We start from the raw sequence: 21807 nt of genomic DNA on the forward strand, positions 1-21807 counted from the left end.
TATATTACTAAACACAATTGTTCCATAGACATGCCGCACCAATATAACATTAGAGCCACAACTCGTGCTATCCATGCACTAATACGCAGCAATTCAAATGTACCCAGTCATGGAAAATGACTCAAATGAGAGAACTGCCCCGCCATATTAACAAGTACCGCCACAACAAAACGCTGAAAATTCATCATACACTGTGGAACCATCACCCGATTCTAACACAAGGTTCATACCTTAACATAACTCCGCTGCAATGCGTGACCCCATCCAAACGCTGGTCCATAATATATACCTCGAGCCACCCCGCTCAAAATCAATAACCACAGAGAGACAAATGACAAAAAATGCCACACAAAACTTGAAAGAACATAACTATTACGCAATCGATCATGCAATACCTAAATACTCATCACGCTCAAATTCCGCTATAAAGCTCAAATAGAACCGCACCATCTATGCACATAACCAATGAATCACAACTCCTTGTAGCATAAAGGAGTAACTCACAGATCATTTCAGAACACGAATAAGCTCAACATCAACCGAATGACACATCCCTCAACAATAGCAGTATGGAGCCAACCATTCCGGCTCAGTGTAGAATACACCTTAATTGGGCCTACCAATAGACCCCCAAATCAACTTGGGTTACCCAAAAATAGATAAAACAATCCCTCCGAAAATCCATAATGATTGAATCATAACACATTCTATCATCTGGTTAGCTCCGGCCACAACTTCACAGTCCAAAACCATGAAACAATCTGCTCCTGAGAACTCCCAATCTCCAAATCCATAAAACACGTGAATCACCATATTGGATTCTATCTCCACTGCCCGAATGCCTAACACCTCTCTCATACACGATCATCCCACGAGAAATACTTTAAAAGTTCTTTCATGCCACTTGGAAAAATTTGAATATCAGCAGTCTATCAACCATGTGAGTACCGTAATACTAATTAAACATCCGTAAGTCAAAATACAATGTGCCTTCTGAAATATGCACCCTTCTCATACAACACCAAGTAGTAATCGTATTCATCTAGTCATTTGGAACTGCCCATGTTGTCTAAGAATTCATGACCATTCAGTCCAGACTTCGTTACCTTCCTTCAAGACTGAACTGCCACGTTGTACATGTAAATCTAACTTCCGCACAACACATAACATCTATCTTACCATCATGTAAAACGCACAAGAATCTCATTATCAACTCTGGTCACCGGCAAATTACAAATCCGGTTAGTTAGAAACCTTCCTCTTGCTTCCTTTCAGGAGGAAATCACAATACACAACACGTTTCCCACACTATTAGAAAATATCTGGTTCGAACCATGGTAGAAACCATCAAAACATCTTTAGAGTCTCACCACATCATAATTACCCATATAAATACCACAACCGAAACAGTCACTTTAAGAATACCTTGTTTGAGTCTAAGGCCATTTCATTCACCTTCCTGATACCATAATATAAAATCCATAATGATATACAAAAATGACACAAGTCTCGACATCATCCAACTTAAATCTCAAATTTTAGCCACAAACAAATCCGCCAAAAATTCTCAATTGTTACATATAAATCTCGAATCCATTAGAACTTTCTCGAGAATCACCCCCTTTGTTCACATCCACATTACACCGCCCAAATGGGCCAAAAGACATGTGCCCCATTAGCACAATAACTCTCAAAGAAGTAACTCTACTTTAATACCACCTACCAAATTCATACTCCGTGCGCACTACATCATTCACAAATAATAACTCACTCATCCCACGATTTTCATATATTCATAAGTGCAATACAACCCGTATCCAGGAATTTCCTTATTCGAGTCATCATCGATCTCAACTTTTGCAAGTCATAACTAACCTACCAGTATGCCTCAGCCCAAAACTAAACCTTTACATATAATCATGAAATTGAATTATCAATAGCAGGCTCCCCCACTTGGCTCAAAGCCATAGATTAAAATATTCCATAACTCACAATAACAATACTCTAATACTGCCATAATGCCACAGTCAGTTCAACAAAACTTCTTCTCAAACTTGTGCAACGCCAACCATAAAAATACCCCAAATCAGTCGTTAAGCTCGCAATCATTCTCTTGACACTCAAGTCAACTTCCTCAGCCAGATTCAAATTCAAATCTCCACACATACGCCGTGTTGGCAGAAAAGAAACCCTTCATTCACGTTACAAGGAACACACCTACGTAGATTACTCTCCAGGAGATAACCCACCTCCCTAGCCTCCAATTGGCATCTTGTTATATCTTTTCGCAGCCACAATTTCTACGCAATCACTAAATCTTTCTGAGTCCAAACTCATTAAGTAGACATAAGAGTTTAATTTGTCCCAAAATTTAAACACGTGAAAGATCTTTCAAAACATTCACATTCGAGACTGTACGTCACATCAAAATGAAAATAAAGCACCCAATGGCCTTTCCTTTACATTTCACAGAAACACTTCTGGTCATATTCAAATCGTCTTAACACATCCCGTAGTTACATCGTACTCATCACAAGGCCATTCTATTACTCATCGAGCCACAAATTCCACTCATAGGGACATTACCGGACATACGAGTCCAAATGTACAAGTTCTCACAACAGAAACTACCGAGCCTAAGCTACGGTCAAACCCCGGCCTCAAGTCCTCCAGACTGACCAATCACCAAAACACAGAATACTCATCTCGAACTTCATTCATGGAATCACAAGCCGGCGATGCACAACTGATACCGAGCGCTCATGTGTGCATACGAATACATGGAAGGAATTCAAAGAGTTATGTCCCAAGCCGAATCAATCTCGCACGATAAGGAAAGAAAGATGGGAAGTATATATCCTAAATTCTCTGTAGCCTCTCGAAGATAAGTATGGATGTCATCATACCGATCCGCAAGACTCTACTAGACACTTGCTCATGACTTATAGAACCTATGAACCTAGAGCTCTGATACCACATTGTCACGACCCAAAATCTAACTAGTCGTGATGGCACCTAACCCAACCCGCTAGGTAAGCCAATTTTCAACTATCCAATTCCAATAACAATTATTAAAGCAATTTAAGTAAATAAAGATCTTAATCTTATACAATCCCCAAGAACTGGTAGTACAAATCACGAGCTTCTAAGAATAGAGTATACAAAGCGAAATGAAATAATTACATAGTCTGTTTGAATAATACATAAACAGAGCTTTTATAAATCTAAGGCTACCATGAACAAGAGGCAGCTACAACAGGAACACAGGTACATCTTCAAATCCCGCAACCATCGAGCACATCAGCCAATATCTGCACGCAATGTGCAGAAGTGTAGTATCAGTACAACCGACCCCATGTACTGAGTAAGTAACAAACCTAGCCTTAGGTTGAAAGTAGTGACGAGCTTCTACTAAGGTCGGGTCCAAACCCACTAGTCCACAACAGTCCATAACAACATAAAGCAAATAATACCAGAAGTAAATCAGAGATAAAATGCTCAGCCAAATCATGATTTCAAAACTAATAGTTTTTCCTTTCAAGTACATCAGTGAAAACCCAAATCGTTTGCCGAAGTTGTCGAAAAAATGAATAAGTTTGAAAACAATAATTTTTCCCAAAATTCCATTCAATAATAAATGAGATGTTTCATTTTCCTTCCAGATAACACGTGTAAAAACAAATGCATCACTATGCCCATCTGTCAAAATGTGTGAGAAATCATGAATGATGTGATGCTGTACAGCATGAGGAAAATACATCTTTATGCATGTATATCATGTGTGCATGCCAATGCGATGCAACTCAGTGATAAAATCATAAACAGCCCCCGAGCTTACCTCACAATCACTCGTAAATAGCCCCTCGGACACACCTCACAATCACTTGTAAACAACCCCTCGGGCATACCTCACAATCACTCGTAAACAGCTTCTCGGGCATACCTCATAATCACTCATGCCTCCCAGTTACTCAGCACTCGGCACTCAACACTCGGCACTCGCACTCAGTAGGTACTTGCGCTCACTGGAGGTGTGTACAGACTCTGGAGGGGCTCCTACAGCCCAAGCACTATAATCTGCACGGGTAACTAACGTGCTGCACGGACAACTCACGTGCAATAATATCATATCGGAATCCGCACGGACAACTCACGTGCCATAATAAGCCATTAAGGCCTACTGCAGGCGAGCAACCCGGATCCATATAATAGTAATAATATATATAAAGCCAACATGGCCTGTTGCGGCATGTAGCCCAATCCCAAATATATCCTCACAATCAGGCCCTCGGCCTCCCTCAGTCATCAATCTCTCTAGTCTCTCTCTCATGGGCTCACAATGTCATGAGAATAGCCCAAAAATGATGATATGATGTATCAATAAATAACAACAGAGACTGAGATATGATATGCAATGAAATGAATATGACTGAGTATGAATTTTCAATATAAACAAATAATTCACACCAATATGACCTTCGTGGGTCTCAATAATACTGGCACATAGCCTCAACATGATTTTTAATATGCTTTTCATCTCAATTTCTTTAACACATAAAACTGCATGGAAAATGCCAAGATTATTTAACTACAAAATTCCACAGAAACAATTATGTCACAATTTTTATAATGCACGCCCACACGCCCGTCACCTAGCATGTGTGTCACCTCCCAACGATTTATATAATACATATATTCAGGGTTCATACCCTCAACTCCAAGATTAGAAGAGTTACTTACCTCGAACAAGACGAATCCAATGTCGAGCAAGCTAAACAATGCTCCAAAAATTCCATTCTGCGCGTAACAACTTCCGAACGGCTCAAATCTAGTCACAATTAATTTGATTCAGTCAACCCAAATTATAGGAATTTATTCCATATCAAAATACTAATTTTTCCACAAAATCTTAAATTACACTCAAAAATCGCTCGTGGGGCCCACATCTTGGAACCAGACAAAAGTTACAAAATATGAACGCTCATTCAACCACGAGTCCAACCATATAAATTTTACTCAAATCCGACATCAACTCGACCATCAAATCTCCAAATTAAACCAAGAGGGTTTTCATAATATTTTAACTTAATGCACCAATTAAATGTTAAAAACAACCATGGATTCGGGTAATTTAACTAATATTGAGTTAAGTACACTTACCCCATTGTTTCTTCTGAAAATCTCCCAAAAATCGCCTCTTCCCGAGCTCCAATCCGTAAAAAATGCAAAATGGGACGAAGTCCCATTTTCAGAACTTAAACTCTCTGCCCAGTCATTTTGCTTTACGCGATCGCGAACATCCCCACGCGATCGTGAAGAATAGTTTTCCACTGCCCACACATTTTACCCTACGCAAACGCGAAATCACTCACGCGATCGCGGATCGCTGCCTCTCAAACCTACGCGAATGCGTTCAACCCCATGCAATCGCGTATAGCAATTGCCTCCCTTCATCTCCGATCAAATCCTTCTATGCGAACGTGACCTCATCCACGCATTCGCGAAGCATGGCTTAATACACTTACGCGATCGCATTCCTTTCTTTGCGACCACATAGAACAAAAATACCACTACACCAAATAAGCTTACGCGATCCCGTCCCAATCTTCGCGATCACGAGGAAGGTTTGGAACACCAGAAATCAGCTGCTACCAACAGTGCAAAAATGAAGGAAAAATAATCCGAATACCATACAAAACACCCCCGAGCCCCTCGGGACCTCAACCAAATATACCAACAAGTCTTAAAACATCATACGAATTTAATTGAGTCTTCAAATCACATCCAACAACACTAAAAACACGAATCATTCCTCAATTCAAGCCAAATGAACTTTGAAATTTCAAGTTTGCACAAACAACGCCGAAACCTATCAAATCACGTCCGATTGACCTCAAAATTTGCACACAAGTCATAAATGATATCACAGACCTATTAAAATTTTTAGAATCGGATTTCAACCCCGATATCAGAAGTTCAACTCCCCGATCAAACTTTCCAAAAATACAACTTTCGCCATTTCAAGCCTAATTCTGCTACGGACCTCCAAATAATTTTCCAGACACGCTCCTAAGTCCAAAATCACCATACGGAGCTATTGAAATCATCAGAATTAAATTCCGAGGTCGTTTACACATAAGTGAATGTCCAGTCAACTTTTCCACTTAAGTTTTCAATTATGAGACTAAGTGTCTCATTTCACTCCGAAATCCTTCCAGGCCCGAACCAACTAACCCAATAAGTCATAAATCAATTGTAAGGCATAAATTGAGCAGAAAATGGGGTAAACGGGGCTGTGATACGCAAAATAACCGGTTGGGTCGTTACAAAATGGCAGAGTCTCATGCTGATAACGTGTTATAAAATAAAAACTGTAAAGTAAATAAATTGAAGACAAGTATGGAGAGAGACTGATATATTATTCGACTTCAAACTGATCTAATAGTGAACTGAAATCTCCTCTATTTTAGAAGAAAGGAAGCGACTGCGAGGCTTTTCGGGAAGCATCGACGGGGTTTTTCTTGAGTTGCTTCTAAGCTGTCTGCATGAGCTGCTCGCAACCTACCTGATTAATAAGAAGCTGTTGCAAATCATTTCATTGAGTTGCTTGCAACCTACCTGCATCAGCTGCTTGGAGATAAACTTCAATGGAGTACTAAATAGATTCAAGAAGATTATCTACAGCGGATTAATAAATGGATATCCACAATAATATTTTCATAACAAAGCAAAGAAAAATTTGTGGATGTAGGTTCCTTTGTGTTTTTCTTCTAAGAACAATATCTTTAGAAAAATGCTTGTGAGAAAATAAGTATGTTGGTTGTTTGAAAATACTTTCTAAGGAAACCGTTAGCTATAAAAATTTCGTCAATTGCCATACTGAAATCAATAGTTGAATTCACATTATCGATTAATCTATTAAGCCATTTTACTAACAGTAGAATATTCTTCTTCTGGGCTAGGGCATCATTCATTTTACTTGGATTTCAATGTCATAGCTCCATTTATGCAAATTCCCTTAACACTACTAAATTCCATTGTAGAGCCAACCTAAAGATGTAAAAGGGATGCAATGTATTTTTTTACTATAACCATGGTGTCCAAACCAGCTTGCGCGCATCTTGACTAAATAATTGCTAGCTGCTTTGTTTTCGGATTGTCTTAATTGGGTCCTCCATTATACACTTAAAAACAAACTTGCATTGGAAACTCAAGATATTAGCATACATTCCATGTGACCAGGGGGCGCATTTGCCATACGACATACGGGTACACATGAACCCAGTAACTTTTTCCTAGACAATGTATGTGTTAAATATTTTACTAAATATCTATAAATATTTAATTGTGAACCCAGTTATTACTATAAATTTACTTAAAGTTACCATACGAACCCATAAACTTCAAATCTTGAATCTCCCTCTCCATGCGACATTACATAAGCCCAGCTTCCAGCATCTAAACAACAACATACCCAGTATAATCTCACATAGTGCGGTCTGGAGAGGGTAGTGTGTATGCAGACCTTACCCATACCTTTGTGGAGGTAGAGTGGCTGTTTTCAATAGACTCTCAGCTCAGTCAAGCATAAGTACCACAATAATAACAAGAAATAAGATGGGACAACACCGAAAAATTATGTAAAAGCAGCATACACAACAAGATAGTAAGATGATCGGAATATAAAAAGAATTAAAAAAAAACGACAGGTATTCAAATAAGCCTACTACCAACCAAATGCGAGAGTACGTACTAACACTACCGGTATGAATAATCTAGATTACCTAACCTAATATCCTAATCTTCGACCTTCAAACCTTCCTATCACGGGTCATGTCCTCGGTCAGTTGTAACTGCGTCATGTCATGCATAATCACCTCACCCCAACTCTTCTTCAGCCTACCTAGCTCTACCTCTCCTAAGGCCCTCCAATGTCAACCTCGCACACCTCCTTACCGGAGCGTCTGTGCTTCTCCTCCTCGCATGTCCAAACCATTTAAGCCATGCTTCCCGCATCTTGTCCTCAATAGGGGGCCACACCTACCTTGTCCCGAATAACTTCATTCAGAATCCTATCTAATATGGTGTGCCCGCACATCCATCTCAACATACTCATCTCTGCTACGTTCATCTTCTAAACATGAGAGCTCTTGACTGGCCAACACTCAGCCCCATACAACATAGCCGGTCTGACCACCGCTCTATAAAACATACCTTTAAGTTTTGGTAATACCTTTTTGTCACACAAAACATCGGAAGCAAGTCTTCATTTCATCCATCACACCCCAATACGATGTGTGATAACTTCATCAATCTCCCCATCCCGTGTATAATAGATCCAAGGTACTTAAAACTCCCCCTCCTAGGGATGACTTTTGAATCCAGCCTCACCTCCCCATCCACTCCCTGAGTGGCACCACTAAACTTACACTCCAAGTATTCTATCTTGGTTCTGCTCAGCTTGAAACCTTTAGACTCCAGGGTCTGTCTCCACACCTCTAACCTCGAGTTAATACCGTCTCGCGTCTCGTCAATCAAAATAATGCCGTCTGCAAATAACATGCACCGCGACACCTCCCCTTGGAAGTGACGACTTAGTACGTCCATCGCCAGGGCAAACAACAAAGGGCTGAGTACCGACCCCTGATGCAACCCCATCATGACCAAAATATTATCTGAAACCCCTTCCACTGTCCTCACACAGGTCTTCGCTCCCTCATACATGTCTTTAATCACACTAGTGTAGGCAACAGGTACCCCTCTAGCCTCCAAACATCTCCACAAAACATACCTCAGGACTTTATCGTAAGCCTTTTCTAAATCGATGAACACCATATGCAAGTCTCTCTTCATCTCCCTATATTGTTCCATCAATCTCCTAACAATGTGAATGGCTTCCGTAGTCGAACGTCCCGGCATAAACCCAAATTGGTTCTCGAAAACAGACACCCTTCTCGTCACCCTTAGCTCCACCACCCTCTTCCACACCTTCATAGTATGACTAAGCAGCTTAATACCCCGATAGTTGTTGCAATTTTGGATATCACCCTTATTCTTGTACACAGAAACCATCGTGCTCCATCTCCGCTCTTCGGGCATCTTTTCTTCCTAAAAATGACATTAAATAACTTAGTAAGCCACTCCAAGCCCGCCCTGCCCACACTCTTCCAAAACTCCACCGGGATTTCACCTGGTCCAGTCGCTTTGCCCCTTCTCATCTTACGCCTAGCCCCCACAACCTCCTCAACTCTAATCCACCTGCAATACCCAAAGTCGCAACGACTCTCAGAGGATCCCAAATCACCCAGAACAATGTCTTTGTTCCCATCCTCGTTCAAGGGCGTATCTATGTTAGCAAATGTGGGGCACATGCACCCATCCTCTTGCCAAGTAAAAGCAGATTTTATATACAAATTTTCAATGGTTTAGCCATAGAGAGTAGATGGCACCCATGCTCAAATTTTGGCATTGGTGCCTCCGGTCGAGACCCTATGGACACACATTAATATAATACTACGTATTTAGTTGTACCTCGCAGATCTTTTTTTGTTTTAGTTCTATTTTTTTTCCTTCTTATCATTTTTTTCTTTTTTATCTCCTTCTCCAAGTTTTCATGGTAAACAACAATTTAAGGAGTCAGAAATTAAACTACTTATTACTTGCATTGAGATTTCTCTTATCTTGATCCACTATAAATTAGTTTTATTATAAATAATTTATGTGACAATAAGATCTAAGTCCATGATGAGACTTGATTTAAATATTTTTATCCAAAATTATTGCATAAACATATTTGAATTTCATGCAAATTATTTAAAAAAATTCAAAATTTATAGGATAAAATATACTTTTCTTTTTATGGATAAGCAAGTCACATATAAAGAACTTGTCATATGCTCTAATAAGAGCTTTTTGATAATTTCATTTTCTTTTAGCTATAAAATTTGCAAAGTTTCAATTTTTACAGTATTAAATTTTCATTAGTATTCTACTTTTCCTTTTTATTTTGAATTATATGCTAAAGCCTGAACATGTTTTAAGATAAACATTTTGCAATGATTGTTGGATTATAATTAATAATATTAATGAAAAACACAGATTTAGAATAGTAAGACTATAGCTTATCTCGTTGAATAATGTGCAAAATTATTAATATGTCATAAAACACTTAAAAAAATATACATCACTTAATATTATAACAAGTATCATGGTGAACCCATGGTCTTAAAATCCTGGATCTGCCTCTCTGTCCTCGTTTAAGAGACTATGGAAATAAGTCTGCCATCTCCGACGGATATGCGCCTCATCCAACAAAACTCTACGTTCTTTGTCCTTGATTCACTTCACTTGGTCCAAGTCACGGGCCTTTCTCTCTCTCATCTTGGCTAGCCTAAACAACCTCTTGTCTCCGCCTTTACCCTCAAGTTCTTCATATAAACGACTAAATGCTGCAGTCTTAGCCGCCGTAACCGTTAACTTTGCCTCCTTCCTAGCCAGCTTCCAACATCTTTTTTTTTCAAAATCACCAAGAACCTTAAATGAATAAAAGCTAAAAGCAACTACGCGAATGAATCAAAGGACAGAGCAGAACGATCCACAAAGTGGCTTCTATTTAAAATGTAGACTTTAAAGCACAGAGTAATTGAACAAAACAGTGAAGAGACCTGCCACCCTTATCGCTTCTATAGCCACCCTTATCTCTCCTATAGCCACCCTTATTTCTCCTATAACCACCTTTATCGCTCCGCCCAGACAATATCCCAACATACATAACAACAGTGAAATGCCACCCTTATACCCACATAATATCAACAGTGAAATGTCACCCTTATATCCTCAAAATAATAACTTAAATAACACAACAATTTACACGGAATATTATCACGGCAACATAACAAAATCAATTCATATCACAATTTGCCCAATGGCCACAACCAATTTCAAAGATATAACAAAATCAATTAATTTCACAACAAATAGCCCAATGCGCCACACAATGTGTATAACACCTCAAAATAACGACAGAGATGAAAAATACGGAGTATAGGGAAACACCTTCATTAATCCAAATTATTGATAATTATATAACGCCTCGGTTTAAACTTATTTCATTAATTATTTGCAGATGAAAATTTCATAATATAATTTTTTCCAGAAAATATCAAATCACCAAACTCACGGAATTTATATAAATATTCAAGTAACAATCACATCAAATTGTCATATAAAAATAAATTCAACAAATAAGTATTGAGGCATGACAAATAGATGATTTAATAAATGCCAATAATTATCCAATTTACTACTCAATAATGCCTAAAACTTTAACCCAATAAAATTTGCATATATAAGCCCGAGTACGTATTCGTCACCTCGCGTACACAGCTTTTTACATTTCAAAAATGGCACACAAGACTCGATGCCTAAGAGGTAATTCCCCCACTCAAGGTTAGGCAAGATACTTACTTTTTTTTTTGAAGTTAGGCCGATATTCCAAAATTGCCTTCTTGCTTGAATTGACCTCCGGACTGCCCAAATCTATCCAAATTAATTCAATTCAGTTAATACTAATTATAGGAATTAATTCCATATGAAAATACTAATTTTCCAATAAAATCCGAAACTTAACTCAAAAATTGCCCGTGGGGCCCACGTCTCGGAATCCGACAAAACTCACAAAATCCGACAACCCATTCAATTACGAGTTTACCCATACCAATTTTATCAAATTTCGATAACAACTCGGCCTCCAAATCTTAAATTTCCGTTTTTGAAAGAATTTGCAAAAATCCCAATTTCTTCCATTTAAATCCGAATTAAATGATGAATATAACCATGGATTTATGAAATATAATCACTTTTGGATATAGGACACTTACCCAAGTTGAAGTCTTAAAAAAATCCACAAAATCGCCCAAGAACCGTGCTCCAAAAATCCAAAACGAAATGAAGGAAATTATCATTTTTGGTCCTTAAGCTTCTGCCCAAAAAATACTATTCTGGTCGCTAAACGTCCAATTCCGTCGCTAAAAGTGTCAAAACTGTTTACACCAGCAGTTTTGTTTTCACTAAAAAGGCCATAACTCCATCATACGAACTCGGAATTCGATGATTGTTGTTCCTATGAGTCACAAATAATAATACGAACCTATTCGTTCAATCGAAACTCAATTCAGAGCTCATTTGTTCAATGTGATGCCAATTTTGCTTGTTAAACAATTAACTCATGTTTCGCGCTAAAAACTCAACCGCGACTTGATGGAATTAGACCAAACTTTCCAGATCACTCCTACAATTTATTATCAAAATCCTCGAAGTCTTGAAATCAAATTTCAATCTCTAGAACTAAAAATGGACCGTTGGATCATTACATGCTTATGTTGAAAACATCAAACTCATCCCCGACAGTATGTAGTATATCAACCATAACTTCTTGTACTCAACTCCAACTGCCAAATGGTTTAAATTTCTAAAAACTAGATACAAAGTGCTACAACTTTCATGTTTCACTCATCGCCAAACTCCTTATAGATTGCGAGATATAAGCTCCCAAAGTCAGCCCTGCGCAACAGAAATTTCTTGCGATGCACACTACTGTAGCCAAAATCTGCAGTACCAGCTTCAGTCGATTGATCATAATATTTTGTACAAATATCCGAATGATGAATGGTTTATTATTCTGGAAACTGGAATCAAAGAGCTACAACTTTCATGTTTTGATAATATCCAGATTCCTTATATATTTCGAGATATAAACTTCCAAAGTCAGCTCTGCGCATCAGAAATTTCGCACATTGCTGTAAAAAAAAATCAGAAGTTAAAATTTATCCGAAACCACTCTGAAACTCACCTGAGGCCCTCGAGACCTCAACCCAATACACCAACAAGTCCTAAAATTTTCTGCTCATTTGGTTTTATGTTGTCTAATGGCCTGGAATTCCCACAATGAGTTTTTTTTTGCTACACGAAAGAAAGCTATCTTAATGTAACTATAAAGGATGCAATTCAAACAACCTGCAACTGCTCTGTTTTCTGCAATTCTATCACAAGAAAGACAAAACCTTCATTGGAAGTTCAAGATATTTAGTCGAACACATTTTATGCAACTTTTTATCATAATCAGGTTATGAGCTTATATTTCTTCCCAATCAGCAAGAAACTAAGACAAATCAACGCTTAAATACCTATGAATCAAATGATGAAGGAGACAGAATAGCAAAGGGCCGTTTCTATTTGAGAAGTAGACTTTCAACCATATCATACAACAACAAAAAACCAAGTGTAACCACCAAGAACCTGAAATGAATAAAAAGCATAAAGCAACTATGCGAATGAATCAAACGACAGAGCAGAACGATCCGCAAAGTCGCTTATATTTAAAATTAAAATGTAGACTTTAAAGCACAGAGTAATTGAACAAAACAGTGAAGAGACTAAAGCGGAAGAAGAGAGATGACTCCCACATCATAAAAGAAAGAGTAAGCCCAAACTTCTTGTTGATATAAAAGGTTACTTAAGCAAAGTGCAAAACTCACGCAGCCATGCATTGAGCACAAAGCGAACTATTCTTTCGCCTTTTACTAAAGAATACCGTGTGCGCGCTGCATTTAGTGGCATACGCCTATTTTTGGAGGGGTTCTCGAATTGAGTATCCCTACAATTCCAGTTTAATCAACTATAACAATAACGATCTAGTAAAATCCTACAAGTGGGTTCCGGGGAGGGTAGTGTGAAACTACCTCGAGGGGTAGAGAGGCTGTTTTCGATAGACCTTCGATTACGCCCGGCACTATGAACCAGTAAATAGATGGAAAACAAAAATAACCCGGCACTATGAACCATTCAAGTTTTAATCATTGATGTTAATAGGGATATAAGTGGAATTAACTGGTAGACTTTGTGGGTTTTCTATGTTAAACTTTCTGAATGAACATGATAATTTATTATTGCAAAGTTGGGAGTAACTTTCACTTATTTATCTTCTGAAACGAGTACTCAACACCTGAAAGATGACATTCTATTTAGGGAGTTCTTCCCTTGACAATAATATGAGCTACTGATACGAATAAGTTTGAAAAGAAAAATAAAAACCGAGTAAGTAACAGATTATCCATTGAAATGCACATTATATTCCCGAATCAGTCTGATAGTTGATTATATCACACTTTCTTCATCGTTAAGAGGTTTTGAGATTATGAAGTTTAGTGACTTTTGCAGTAATCATATGTTTTTTCATAATCTTAGGTTGTATGTATAAAACACTTTTAATCCAGCACAGTACCGGTCACTTGACTTCGTCATTGAAGATGAATCACAACAGGGTATCAAATGGGCGAGTTGGGCTGATTTTGGGCGGGTCAAAATAGAATAAGCAGAGGCATACATAGGATTTTTTCATAAGCGGGGCCACCATTTAAAACCGTGAACAAATAAGCAAATCTTTTAAAAAAGAACACAATTTGAATCGTATTAATAAAACACAACTCAAGTATATTACTACAACTTTTCTCGATAAGTTTTTATTGTTTGAAATGCATTCAAAACAAGCTCATTAGAAATAACACTAAATAATTTTTTCTACATAAGGCATCAAACATTCAATTAAAACTCATTATTCATTTGATTTCACAAATTATTTTTAATAAATTTTATCGTCGAGATTAAAGATGAACAGAAAGAAAAAAAAAAGCCGAACTACTTATGGAAGCAACATCATTCTTCTATATTCAAATAAAAATGTCAACGTTTTGTTAAGAATTAAGAACTAAAAGGTCAATAGTTCAAACCCATCTTGTGTTTCCTATTTGTAGATTAAGAAAAAAAAATTAAAATACGCGACCTCATAAATAAAGTAGTGTCATTTACTTTATTTATTCTAGTTTTTGTTTCGACATTTCAATCACATATAAATATTTAGTAACATTTTCCGACGAAGCGGTGTCATCGCCTAAGGTAGATCCACCCATGCAGAAGAGGCAAAACTACCATATTAAGCCATGTGGCATAATCATAAGATGACAAGTGTAGATGTGTAGGACAAATTAAGCTCCAATAAAGTTGGAGTTTTAAAAATATTTTAAAATAAAAAATGAAAAAAAAACTACCAATTCAAATTGGGGAGTAGTTTCAAGTTGGAGTTTTAAAATAATTTTGAAATAAAAAAATAAAAATTAAAAAAATTAAATATTATCAATTCAAATTGGGGAGTAGTTTCTTCCTAATTCAAATTGTAATAATTAGTTACTCTTTTTGGATTTGAATTTAAACGTACTTAACTTTTTTTTCCTACGAAAACAATAATTGTTATATATTGAAAATTACAAAGTATATATTTAATTAAAAAAATCTGCTCCTCACTCTCTTTGAGAGAGTGAAATGCACACTGCCACATAAGCCTTTAGTTTGGAAATAATTCGTCTCTAAAATAGTTTAAGGAGATAATAGGACCCCGTAATGGAAAGGTGTGTAGTTGGAAATATGATCATAGTTCCGGGGGAGGGGGTGTACTTATGCATTTTTCCCTTTTTCTTTTGTTATGGTCATATATAACATATCAAATAAAAAAAGAAATTATTTTAAAGATATTTTAGCAAAGTTATTCATGCATCAATTTGGGCTAATAATCAACCCAATTTTAGATTGACTGAGATGGACAAATGGGCGGGTCAATGACCAGCCCAACCTTGGACGAGTTGAAGGGATCAAATGGGTTTGGGCTCAGATTGTCACCCCTAGTCACATGATTTGTTCATATTATAGAGAAAATTTGATTTGCTGAAAGTATGACATTTTACGAAAAAATGCTACATATGGGGAGCTGAGAAGAGAAAAGATAGTCAATTTTAAGATGGCTAGAGTTTTAATACTTTTCTTGTATTTGTTTAACAGTAGCAAAGTAGTCAGAAGCAATAAGAGTTAAAATAGCCTTTTCGTGTGCAATGTTAAGTAGTACTACTATAATAGTACAATTTTACAAAAGTTTTCTTTTAAAGTTAATTTCTACCTATAAACAAAAACCAGAATAATCTCCTCTAATTTCATTCGGCCCGTTTTCATATCTTGGTGTGTTATATTAAATTGAAGGGGAGAAAGGAAAGCAAGGAGTTTATATATTGTACATAAAATTATTAGTATATGGATAGGGCATCTTAATTATACATAAAATAAACAACATTCAGTAGCAATAGTTATTTCAGAGAAAATATTAGGGGAAAGCTCAAGTAATAAGATGTCCCTCATCGGCTGGCAAAAAGAAAAACAAGGAGTTGGAGGGGTATAGAACCATGGCAAGGAGCTACGCTGAAACATACTTACCTGGACGGGGTCAATGGGCGATCAATAAGACCCATGGCCTAGGTTGGTGACCTCTATTGCACTTTGGAGGGGTGCTCGTCTAAGGTCGACCCAAGTGGTTGACTCTACGTCATAATTTGTGGTAGTGGGGGCCTGCGTTCGCGCGGCCCTTACCCAATTCTACACGTAAAATTTTCTTCTCAATGGGTTATATATTGTCTAATGGCCCAGAAGTCCCGTAATGAGGTTTTTTTCTACACGATTTTATTGATCAGTCTGTGAGCATGATCCTAAAACTTGCCTACATTGGAAGTTTGATATACGCAGTAAAGCATTCTCATACCATTCAGAAGCAATTCAAACACACTGAATATCAATGTAAAGCCATTTTATTATAACTATAAAAGGTGAAATTCAAACAACCTGCTGCTGCTCTGTTTTCTGCAATTTCAAACACTAGAAATACAAAGCCTCATTATAGGTTCAAAAAATTTAGTCCAACACATTCTATGCAACATTTCATCATCAGGAGCATCTATTTCTTCCCAATCAGCAAGTAACTGAAACAATTCAACGCTTAAATACTATGCAAATTAATCAAACGACGAAGTAGACAGAATAGCAAAGCCGCTTCTATTTGAGATGTAGAATTTCAAACATAGCAAAGTTCAGTAAGGCAGAAAACAAGAAGCGTGCAGACTCCCACATCGAAACAAAAAGAGTAAACACAAACTTCTTGTCACATATAAAATGTTAGCACAAGTGGTGCCAAAAACTCACGCAGCCACGCAGTGAGCACAAAGCGAACTATTCTTTCGCCTTTTACTAAAGAATACCGTGTGTGCGCTGCATTTAGTGGCATACGCCTATTTTTGGAGGGTTTCTCTTTACTGAGTTTCCCCTACAAATTTAGTTTCAATCTTTCAGGGTTATATTCAAAAGTGACATGAAAAGTTAATTTAGGTTTTCATGGTATTTATTTTGTGTTAATTAAACAACTGTTATTACCAAGTAAAACTCTTAAAGGAAAAAAAGATAAAAGAAACTTGGACATAGAGCACAAGCACAGTCGAAAACCAAAACAGAGCATCCTCATCATCTAGACTAGCAATAAATCTTTTGAGGATAGAAATTCAATTCTCTAAGTCTGGCAGCTGAATGGTAATTTTGTGAATGAAAATGAAGATTTGTTACTGCAGTTGGAAGTAACTCATTTATCAAATTGAATTTTATTTTCCGGAAAAGAGATATGCAACAATTTGAAATAGAAAGGTTGTGTAGGGAGTTCTTTCCGTGACCAATCTGATGGTTAAGCTTGATCGTTATGTTCTAATAATTGTGAACAGAGATAAAGCCCTCCTAAGTAGTGATTACCTAGCTAAGATGTACATCATCTTCCCCTAATCCGTCTGTAAGTGTGTTTATGTGTTTATGGTTCGGTTTAGATAGATTTTTTCCCTTTAAAAAATCAAACCAATTCAAATACATTTCACCGATTATATTTTAGCGTAATACTACCAATCAAATTACTCTTTAAGAAAGTTATTATTTACCAAGATATCTTAATGATAATAGAATTAAAAAGTGACGAATAATTTAAGGATTCAATCAGAGATAAGTTATTTTTAACATGATACGTATTCTTGGATATAAACTAGCATTATCAAGATGAACTGTCTTGATTACATAATCAAAATATTATGCTCTTAATTGAGAAAAGCAATTTCAAATGCCAAATTGTAGATTGACTATAAACATACATGTAATCATCTTATATATGCATCTATAAGTGGTTCACATGATAGGTGAATGTGCCCACATTCACCTTTTATATCTTCTAGAATTCAAGGGACTGTCCTAACTTTAGCTGGTATAATCAATTTATTATGAGAACAAGCAACACAAGAGAATTTTTAAAGAATCTTCTAGTTCTTCAATAATTGACATTACGGACCTACTCCAACTTTCACAATCGGAATTCGACCTTGATATAAAAAAGTCCACTCCCGAGCAAACTTTCCAAAAATTATCCCATTTCCATTTTTTGCCAATTGATACCGAAATGACCTACAGACCTCTAAATCAACGTGCGGACACGCTCCTACGACCAAAATCTCCATAAGGAACTATTCCCAGACTCGAAATCTCAAACGGACATCGATAACATCAAAATTCACTTCAAGCAAAAGTTATGAAATTCTTAAACTTTCAAAATGTTAACGTTCCATAATAAACGCTGAAATGCTCCCGGATGATCCGATACTCAACCTGAATATACGCCCAAGTCCGAAATTATTATACGAACCTATTGAAACCTTTAAATCCTAATTTTGAGGTCGTTTACCCAAAAATCAAAATTTTGTCAACTCTTTCAACTTAAAGTTTTCAAAATAGGACTTTCTTTCTAAATCTACTCCAAACTCCCCGAAATTCAATTCAGACCACACATACAAGTCATAACACCTGAAGTGAAGCTACTCAAGACCTCAAACCGCCGAACAATATGCTAAAGATCAAAACGATTGGTCAGGTCGTTACATTACTGTTTGTTGTGATTTACACTTATTTAAATCGAAAGGACTAACAATTTTTTACAGGCTCTCTTTGTATCAGTCGACTAAGCCTATATTGTAGTCGGCTAATTTTTAAATAGGTGTACAATTCATCCCTCCCTTCTTGTACTTTCAATGGCAAGGGCTCAAATAATGCCAATTTTTAACTAAGGGTAAATCTATACTATTTCGAATAGTCGAGGGAGAGTTTTGACACTAAGTGAGAATTGATCCATATGTTTCTTGGTTAATCACTCAGCATTCTACCAAGTGCAGCATTCAGCTTTTTGGAGCAAAGAGCCAATATATAATGTTAGATCAATTCTAAAGAATATGTATATAAAATACTTAATTTGGAAGAAAGACCATGGGTCCACGTGCCCCATATACTGAATAGTAAATACGCCCCTAGACTTACTACTCCATAGAAAAAAAGGAAGAAGTTTGAAGTGGAAAGAAGATTGGTACTACACTTAAAAAGAAAAATAATAAAAAGGAGATTAAAAAAGGAAATTCTCAATTAGCTCATCATACTTATATCGGATAGCAATATCGGTTATACTGACTAATAACTTATTTGCACATATGCTATCTTTCAGTAAACTTCTGGTTTAGTATGGCATAAACTTTTGCATCAGTAAACTTCTGATTTACTGTGGCTACTTTTGTATTAGTAAATTTCTAGTTTACTGTAGCTACTTTTGCCTCAGTAAAACTTCTAATTTACTATGACTGCTTTTGCATTAGTAAACTTCTGATTTACTGTGACACGTAATGTAGTACAAATTGAAGAATAAGGTGGGTAACTTCTCACATACATATTATTTTACCCCCTATGATTGTGGAAATATGAAGATGTTCAATCTTCCAATCATTTGTAGTCTCAGTATGATATTCATTTGTATTAGTAAACTTCGGGTTTACTACACCATATGTTTTGACCACAATCATATAATATGAATGACATATTTGTATATAAACTCTTCGAGAGCCTTCGTTTATTATCCACAATTTAATATTATTCAGACACTACTCGTGTCATATGTCTTCTAAACAAATAGTTAGCTTTTCAGGACTTTTTGATATATTTTGTACTATCCAATATTGTTCAGACACTTCTGGTATCATGAGGAAAAATCATAATCAAATGAACAATATAAAGACAATTCTAAATATATAAATGACAAAAATTAAGAATTTCAGCATTTTTACCGCCAACTTTGTGGCAGATGTCTCCTTCATGGAGAAATGCTATTATCATCTGAACGGGGAAATCAATAGCAACTAACCATAATATACTAATATGGTTATAGTAGAAAGCATTCTATAAGAATCCTTTTGCCTTAGATGATACTTAATAAAATTATCCAAGATGTTTTACGTACAATAGGTACGTGTGGCAATGATCATTATGCCACAAAAATAAGATTTATATCATCTGTTATTCTACCTCTTCAGGAGGTGAGTTGTGGTATTTCTTCATTCACTCCAGGGAATAAAAATGTGCTTCAAAAATAACTTTGAATAGCTCATTATTTTGTGTAAGCACAAGAAACCACCGCTCATAATATTTTCCTGCTTCAGGAAGAAATTTCAATTGTTTTACTACTTCAGAAGCAAATTTAAAATATAAAATATTAAATATACATTCTCTCAATCATATTACCTCTTCTAGAGTTGAGTTGTAATACATTCATATAAAGAGTGTGTTCATATTTACAAACATGGAACATAATTATTTGAACGTGCATTAATCATATAAAATTGTGATGGCTTCAAAACTTTTTTAATATATTTGCTACTTCAGGAGCAAATCGAGGTATGCTTGTAATATGCAGAATTTTTTTTCTCTCTTAGTTATCTTTATTGTAATCATAGCAAGCCTAAATTATCACTTCTGGTAGTTATAGGCATATACCACTTCTAGTAGTTATAGGCATATACCACTTCTAGTGGTTAACAAAATTTAGTTACAATGAGATATACGAAACATAGTCATTTTTGGTGGTTGTATATTTCTTGCAACCTCTGCTGGAGTTTAAGTGGATCTAATAATGTTATCCACATTGTAATCCTTTTTAAAGATAATTAGGACGAAAACAAATATATACGTAGCACATAACCAAGCAAGTGATGATAAAGATATTAAATCAAATATAAGCAAAAAGCTCAAATTAATTTACACAAGTTTGGCCACTCCAAACGTAAGTGATATCTACATTACTACTGTCAAGAAGAAAAGCTCACCACTTCAAGGATATAATATGCCTTACGATACTTGGAATGAACAAGATCTAACCACGAACATAAGAGTGTCACCTTACATCGGAGGTGGACATTGAAATAGAAATTAAATTCGAAGTAAGTGCTCAAAAGGCAGAGTCTCATGCTGATAACGTGTTATAAAATAAAAACCGTAAAGTAAATAAGCTGAAGGCAAGTATAGAGAGAGACTAATATATTATTCGACTTCAAACTGATCTAATAGTGAACTGAAATCTACTCTATTTTTAGAAGAAAAGAAGCAGCTGCGAGGCTTTTCAGGAAGCATATGCGGGGCTTTTTTTGAGCTGCTTATAAGTTGTCTGCATGAGTTGCTCGCAACCAGCATGTTTAATAAGAAGTTACTGCAAATTATTTCATTGAGTTTCTTGCAACCTGCCTGCATTAGCTGCTTGGAGATAAACTTCAATGGAGTACTAAGAAAGATTATCTACAGCGGATTAATACATGAATATCCACAATAATATTTTCATAACAAAACAACAAAAATTATGTGGATGTAGGAATCATCTTTCCTTTGTGTTTTTCTTCTGAGAACAATATCTTTAGAAAAATGCTTGTGAGAAAATAAGTATGTTGGTTGTTTGAAAATACTTTCGAAGGAAACCAGTAGCTATAAAAATTTCGTCAATTGCCATACTGAAATCAACAGTTGAATTCACATTATCGATTAATCTAT

General features: G+C 36.3%; 3 non-coding genes across 3 annotated transcripts; all 3 read left to right on the forward strand.

The window, feature by feature from the left end:
• The first annotated feature begins 13537 nt into the window (after positions 1–13537).
• Positions 13538–13654, forward strand: LOC117277577 (U5 spliceosomal RNA). Its single transcript, XR_004507878.1, has one exon. It is a non-coding gene; the product is annotated as a U5 spliceosomal RNA (small nuclear RNA).
• A 2652-nt stretch (positions 13655–16306) lies between these two features.
• LOC117279060 (U1 spliceosomal RNA) lies at positions 16307–16467 on the forward strand. The gene has a single exon (XR_004509455.1). It is a non-coding gene; the product is annotated as a U1 spliceosomal RNA (small nuclear RNA).
• A 608-nt stretch (positions 16468–17075) lies between these two features.
• Positions 17076–17191, forward strand: LOC138898301 (U5 spliceosomal RNA). The gene has a single exon (XR_011410765.1). It is a non-coding gene; the product is annotated as a U5 spliceosomal RNA (small nuclear RNA).
• The last annotated feature ends 4616 nt before the right edge of the window (positions 17192–21807 follow it).

Source organism: Nicotiana tomentosiformis, chromosome 8 (assembly GCF_000390325.3).
Source record: "Nicotiana tomentosiformis chromosome 8, ASM39032v3, whole genome shotgun sequence".
In the NCBI taxonomy this organism is placed as follows: domain Eukaryota; kingdom Viridiplantae; phylum Streptophyta; class Magnoliopsida; order Solanales; family Solanaceae; genus Nicotiana; species Nicotiana tomentosiformis.